The sequence below is a fragment of the Platalea leucorodia genome (assembly GCF_965183815.1).
Source record: "Platalea leucorodia genome assembly, chromosome: W".
Taxonomy (NCBI): domain Eukaryota; kingdom Metazoa; phylum Chordata; class Aves; order Pelecaniformes; family Threskiornithidae; genus Platalea; species Platalea leucorodia.
Genome location: NC_138859.1, coordinates 24,084,566 through 24,091,634, shown reverse-complemented (window position 1 = coordinate 24,091,634; position 7,069 = coordinate 24,084,566).

The following is a 7,069-nucleotide window of genomic DNA, read 5'->3' as shown; positions in this document are numbered from 1 at the left end:
CAGAGAGTGGTGGTGAATGGAGACAAATCCAGTTAACGACCAGTCATGAGTGGTGTTACCCAGGGCTCAGTGTTGGGGACAGTTCTGTTTAATATCTTTATCCATGATCTGGATGAGGGGATTGAGTGCACCCTCAGTAAGTTTGCAGATGACACCAAGTTGGGTGGAAGTGTTGGTCTGCTAGAGGGTAGGAAGACCCTACAGAGGGACCTGGACAGGCTGCATCGATGGGCCGGGGCCAACTGTATGAGATTCAACAAGGCTAAGTGTCGGGTCCTGCACTTGAGTCACAGCAACCCCATGCAACGCTACAGGCTAGGGGAGGAGTGGCTGGAGAGCTGCCTGGCGGAAAAGGACCTGGGGGTGTTGGTCGACAGCTGCCTGAACATGAGCCAGCAGTGTGCTCAGGTGGCCAAGAGGGCCAATGGCATCCTGGCTTGCATCAAGAATAGTGTGGCCAGCAGGACCAGGGAGGTGATAGTGCCCCTGTACTCGGCACTGGTGAGGCCGCACCTCGAGTACTGTGTTCAGTTTTGGGCCCCTCACTACAAGAAGGACATTGAGGTGCTGGAGTGTGTCCAAAGAAGGGCAACGAAGCTGGTGAAGGGTCTAGAGAACAAGTCTTATGAGGATTGGCTGAGGGAGCTGGGGTTGTTTAGTTTGGAGAAGAGGAGGCTGAGGGGAGACCTTATTGCTCTCTACAACTACCTGAAAGGAGGTTGTAGCGAGGTGGGGGTTGGTCTCTTCTCCCAGGTAGCAAGCAACAGGACAAGAGGAAATGACCTGAAGTTGTGCCAGGGGAGATTTAGATTAGATATTAGGAAAAATTTCTTCATGGAGAGAGTGGTTCGGCATTGGAACAGACTGTCCAGGGAAGTGGTGCAATCACAGTCCCTGGAAGTGTTCAAAAAACATGTGGATGTGGTGCTTAGGGACATGGTTTAGAGGTGGACCTCGATGATCTCAGAGGTCTTTTCCAACCTTAATGATTCTATGATTCTGTACAAGATTCCTTAGAGGTACTAGTTATTAGAAATCATCAACATATTGCATCAGAACAGGTCAATTTTTAAACACACCATCCTGCAAATCTTTTACTAAAATTCTAGAAAAAATAGTGGGGGACCCAGTGAAGCCCTGGGGAATCCTTGTCCATGTCAGCTGTATTTTTCCCCAAGTAAATGCAAAAAGGTATTGAGAGTCCGGATGGATAGGTATACTAAAAAATGTGGCACATAAGTTGATTACAGAGTACTGTTAGAGAAGGAGTTTGATTAACTGTATTCTTCTCTCTGAATAGTCTCGTTTAGCATTAGTAGCTTAGCACTAGTAGCTAAAGTAGTTGAAGCCTTAGGCTGCAAGAGCTGACCAAGAATAAACTTTCTGATAAAACTAATGCTGCTAACACAGAACTAGCTGAATCCAGCAGATGTGAGCAGAATGAAGAAGATAAGGACCAAGGAAACAATTCCAAGAGAATGAGGTAACTTCAGTAGAAGGCCAGCCCAGCAACAGTGAAAACCAATAAGAAATCAAGAGACCACCGACCAGAATTAAGTGATTGGACTTGGGGATCAGGTGCTGGGTGGTACGGGTATAATTGAGGGGCACGATCTGGGGTAGGGGTCCCTCTCCGGAGGCACCCAGCTCGAGCTGTAACCTGAGAACTAATAAAAGAGTAACTGGAAACCTTCACTCGGACCTTACATTAATCAGCGGGATCCTAGGGTCGGACCTTCTTATGGTGGCTGGCGTGCGTAAATCCATAACAGTATCATTTAGCATTTACTGGAATTAATGTAATAATTGTAGAAGGATCTCGTACCACCAGGTGGGGAACTATGACCCACTCATTTATCGCCCTAAGATCTTGCACAAACTGGTAAACTGGTTCGCCATCTGATCCCAGTTTAGGTTTTCGGATCGTTAGGATAGGAGTACTGCAAGGGGACTGACATTCTGCTAATATTCCCTTTTTGATATACTCCTCTATCAGTGGTGCAACACCTGCTATAGCTTCAGTAGATAATGGATATTGTCGGATCGAGGGCAGGTTACCGCCTTTAGTTTGAATAAATACTGGTGTGGCCGATTTGAATAAGCCCACATCCATGGGGTCCCATCCCCACAATGAAATTGGTATATCATTTAGTTCCTTAGGCAAAGTTCCTAATTCACTGGGGTTTGCCAAGGCAGTGATCAATTTTGGTAAACTTGAGTTAGGTAATTTGAGTTTAACTCCATCTGGAGTACAATGTAACTTCGCATTCAGCTTACAAAGAAGATCCCTCCCCAGCAAGTTGACAGGAGCATCCTGTACAGCTATGAAAGAGTGGGAGGTGGTGAGAGGTCCCACTTGTACTTTCAAGTTATCCAGGAGTGGTACAGTGTGCACAGATCCTTCTATTCCTACTGTCCTTTCATCACCAATTGTTTTTGCTTGTTTAAGTTTTATATTTAAAGTAGAAAAGATTGCCCCTGTATCTATCAGACAAGGATAATTATGTCCATCAACTGAAAGGTTTAAGACCAGATCCTCATAAGAAGAGGGGGAAAATATTTCATATTCAGAGGCTTCTGTAGTAGCTGCATAATAGGTCCCTGCTAACCGTCAGTCCTGGGCAAAATCAAATTGCCCCTGTTGCATAGCGGGGAAAGATTTCACCTTAGGATTGAGCGGTCTTTTTGGGAAGCCCTTTGGATGTACTGGGCATTCCCTGTTTCCAATGACCCTGTTGTCCACAATAATTACAACAGTCTCCTATTCCTCAAGGCCCATAGTTCCTAAAATTTCTCCCTCTGCTTCTGCCTTGGAAACCTCTGTATCCCTGCCCTCTTAGCCTAGGATTGCTATTCAGTGCTGCTGCTAATAGACTAGCTTTTTGTTCCTGTTCTTTCTTTTTTTGCTTTAGCTGTCTTTCATCTCTTCCATTAAATACAAATGTAGCGATGCTGACTATTTCATTCAATCCTTTGCCCTGCCATCCTGGCACATGTTTAGAAAAATATTTCCTAATATCTGGGGCTGACTGATCTACAAAGAAAGATACCATTAGAGTCCGATTTTCCTCATTTTCAGGCTTAACCCCTCCAAACATTCTCACTTGTTTAACCAATCAGGCATAATATTCATAGGGGTGTTCAGTATTATCTTGCTGGCATTCTTGGACCTTAGCCCAATTTACAATCTTTCTTCCTGACAGTTCTAAGGATTCTAACAGTCCCCCTCTCACTCTTTGCAGCATATCTCTATCGGCTGGTAAATTGGGGTCCCATCCTGGGTCATTAGCTGGCCATGAGGTTCTGCCTGGTGCTTCCCTAGCCCATCTACGATTTGTTTCCCAAATTTTAATTTTCTCATCCGGAGTAAAGACTGCCTCAAATAGTTGCTGCACGTCAGCCCATGTAGGGTAATAAATGCAGAAAATGCTGCATATAGTTTGTACCACCTTCTCCGGATCATCCTGCAATCTGGGCATCTGTTGTTGCCACAAGACCAAATCAGCAGGTGCAAATGGCACATGGATTGTTCCTGCAGCAAGCTGACCAGGTTCCAATCCCAGCCCTATAATTTTTTGTCGGAGAGGTGCTTGAAAGCTGGGAGCATTAGCAATAGCTGGTGCAGAAGCCAAAGCCGAGGCAGGAGAAAGGGTAGTAGGATAAGCAGGTGGAGCTGCTAGCTGAGGATAAATTCCGGAATGCAGAGAGTTCTTCTTTTTCCCCATTCGTTCAGAGATTTTTATTTATCTTCTGCTCCAGAGGGCAAAATTTTCTTTGATACCTGTAATTATCCCAGGCATACCAATAATCCATTTGTGATGGGAACCGCTCTTCTAATTGCTGGCGTAAATACCTCAGCTTAATATTATCAAAAGAATCAGACTGTGGCCACGTTTGGTCCACGTCACCAAAGGTAATAATTTCTGGCCAATTTTCCTGACATAGTTCTATAGCTTGGGCTTTTGACAACCCAGCTGTCCCATCAATAGATTTCCACTGTTGCAACAATTCATCTACCAATAACGTCTTCACTATACTTTGTCCTCCTCCCATTATTACAAAACGTCACCTCCTTACCACCAAACAAGATCCACGTTCCACTACCCCCATGCCCAAGTATCTCGAGGTGAACTCACCCACAGGCCAGCAGTGCAGATCGTCGGGGTCCGGGTGGTAGTGAGATGTTGAATCAGGTGAGTCAGCTAAATCCCACCTGGGTTGCCAAACTGTCACGAAAATTTCACAACTGTCCCTTGCCAACTGAGGAGAGAGGCTAGGACACAAAGTATAGAATTGCAAGAGTAATTCTTTATTCACGCGCATGAGGTGTCCTATTCAAATTGGGGCACCCTGAATGCCATTTTACACATGGTTCTTATACCTTTCAAGTGTTCAGGTACAACATGATTTGGCCAATCACTACTTAACACACACATACTACTATTTTGAAAAGCAACTATAATTCTATGGCGTCATCATCCATCTGCCTCTTTCTTGATCTAGGTATCCCTGGAGTCGGTCTTGCTACAGTTACTTATCTATGATTCCAGATAATGGGAGGGTTTCACAGAGGTGTTTGGAGGGGCTAGGATGCTGGCATTATCTCAGTAGTAGTCCAGGGGTATCCTTTATCCTTTGTGGACGGCTTTAAGATTCCAAGAAACAAAAGGTCCTTATCTTCAAGGTGGGGGCTGTCCTTCTCCTTGCAGTGAGCTGGGGCCCTTTAGTTATGCTGACTTAACCATGTTTATGCAATATACAACATAAAACATATATCTCTTAAAAAGCTAATACAATTTCATACTATAAAGACTAATTGGTACAATCGTTAGGGAATGCGATTTTCCTAACAAAGCTCTTCCTGCTGTTCTTGACATTCCTTGCAAGTCTCAACTCCAACTGAGCTTTAACTTTCCTGATACCATCCCTATATGCCTGGGCAATGTTTCTCAATTCCTCCTCCATAGCCTGTCTCTGCTTTCATCCTCTGCATGCTGCCTTTACGTGTTGGAGTTCCATTATTAGTGCCCTATACTTCTGCAGAGCATGCTGTCCTTCAGCACAGTATAATTCCATTTACCTGAAAATTTTATCTATCTCTGATTGATAGAAACTTTTGGGTCTCAGGAGACATCCCTCTGACAAACAAGGAAAGAGATCAGCTCTAGAAGGCATGTCAGGCAAAAAGAGCTTTTTCTAATGATTTCAGCGGTGTACTTCCCATAAAGCCATACCTTCCAATTCTAGCTGTTTTCTTCAGATTAAATGGTTTAAAGAGGCCCATAAATATATGCCCTGATATACTGTAGCCTCAGAAATTCAACAGAATATGGTAGAAACTGCATTTAAGCAAAGTTGAATTATCTAGACCATTTATTTAAAGCAGCTTTGAATTTTACAGATGATCTATTCCTAAAATACATGTATTCATGTAAGCATGGTATGTTTATTTTCCATTTCCTAGAAATACTACCTTACAAATATTTTAATTCCCTTTAACTTACTGTGATGAAGTAATCATTCTCCTATACCTACTAACAGTGTTTTGAAACTATAAGCTACCCTGTGCTGCTCCCACAGTGAGCAAGAAGTCTGAAATAACAAGCTTTATTCTTTCCTTTGATTTCTTTTTCCTCTTCCCATGCTCTCTAGGCTTGCACGCCCTTCTAACTCCCTCTCTCCACAGTGATGTAACCTTTCTCTCTCTCTTACCTATCTAGGTCAGTGTTGCATCCTCTGAACACACAGTTTTATCAACATCCAATAGACACAAAGTCTGATCTAAAGTTTGGACATGCAAAAATATATAAATATTTAATCTTGAGGTTCAGTGACCCACAAATTTGGAAATCTGAATGCAAGTCAAGGTTTGGATTTCAAGCTCACCCTACGTTTATCAGTGGTCACAACCAATAAAGTCTGTGAGAAAGACAGCAAACCTTCAGGCAGACCATAGAACAAAGAGACTTTATCCCATATACAACCTTCTGTCTCAATTGTCTGGAAAACATATGTTTCAATCTGATATCTTTGTATACTGTAGAGATTCCTTTACTTTTAGTAAATATAGTTTATAAACAAACACTCAAAATTTAAGAATTTTAAATCAATAAAACTCACAAGAAATAGAATTTCTTTATACTATCACAGAAAAAAAATCCACCATCAAGCCCAGAATTATCCCTTTTCTTTTAAAACTGACTTATCACTGCAGACAAATCATTAAGTCAGATAACCTATTTAAAAAATAAAAAAGGAAGTCGCCAACTAGTGCCTTAATAGTTGTTTAGGTATAAAAGTGTAAGTAGACAATAGCCAATGAATCCAGAAGATAGCTAAAAAGGGAGTGTGAGGTTAAAAAAATGAATGGCTGCTTGTGATGGATGCACCCACTCTGACTGAGTGAACAGTACTTTGGTTCAGGCATCACTGACAAGTAGGCCTGACTGAAATCATCCTTGATGTGCAAACCTTGAGAATTGTGCTAGGCCATATCTTCTCAGGAACTAAGGAATCTAGGCCATGTCTTATCAGGAGCTAACAGTACCAGACTGAGCTGGAACTAGACAAAACTAAAACTGCTACAGCTGCACTCCTGCACATACACCAAAGGGGGGGGTTGACTACAAGTCAATCACTTTATGCTATAAATATCTGTAGCCCCCCCGAGCCCATTGAACTCTCCTGTACAGCAGCAGGCTGCACAGCAGTGATCTCCCCCTTAAGCAGGGATGCCTCTTAAGGTTACTCCTCAAGGTCGAGAGACCCCTTACATGGCATCTGATATCTATAACGAGGTAAACAACATTTTACATTAGGCCTAAAAGTATATTGTATGCTAGCAACATTTATATATCCAGCTATAGCTTAATTTTATGTGTAGTAAGTAGTAATGTTTGACTGCTGTCTAAATCATCATCTAACCACTGTCTAAATTATCGTTTAAATAATCATTTAAATCATTGTCAAATCACTGTTTAATTACCATTCAATTATTGCTTAATCACAATTTGATTACCATTTAATTTTCATTTAATCATCGATTAACGATCATTTGATCATGGTTTAA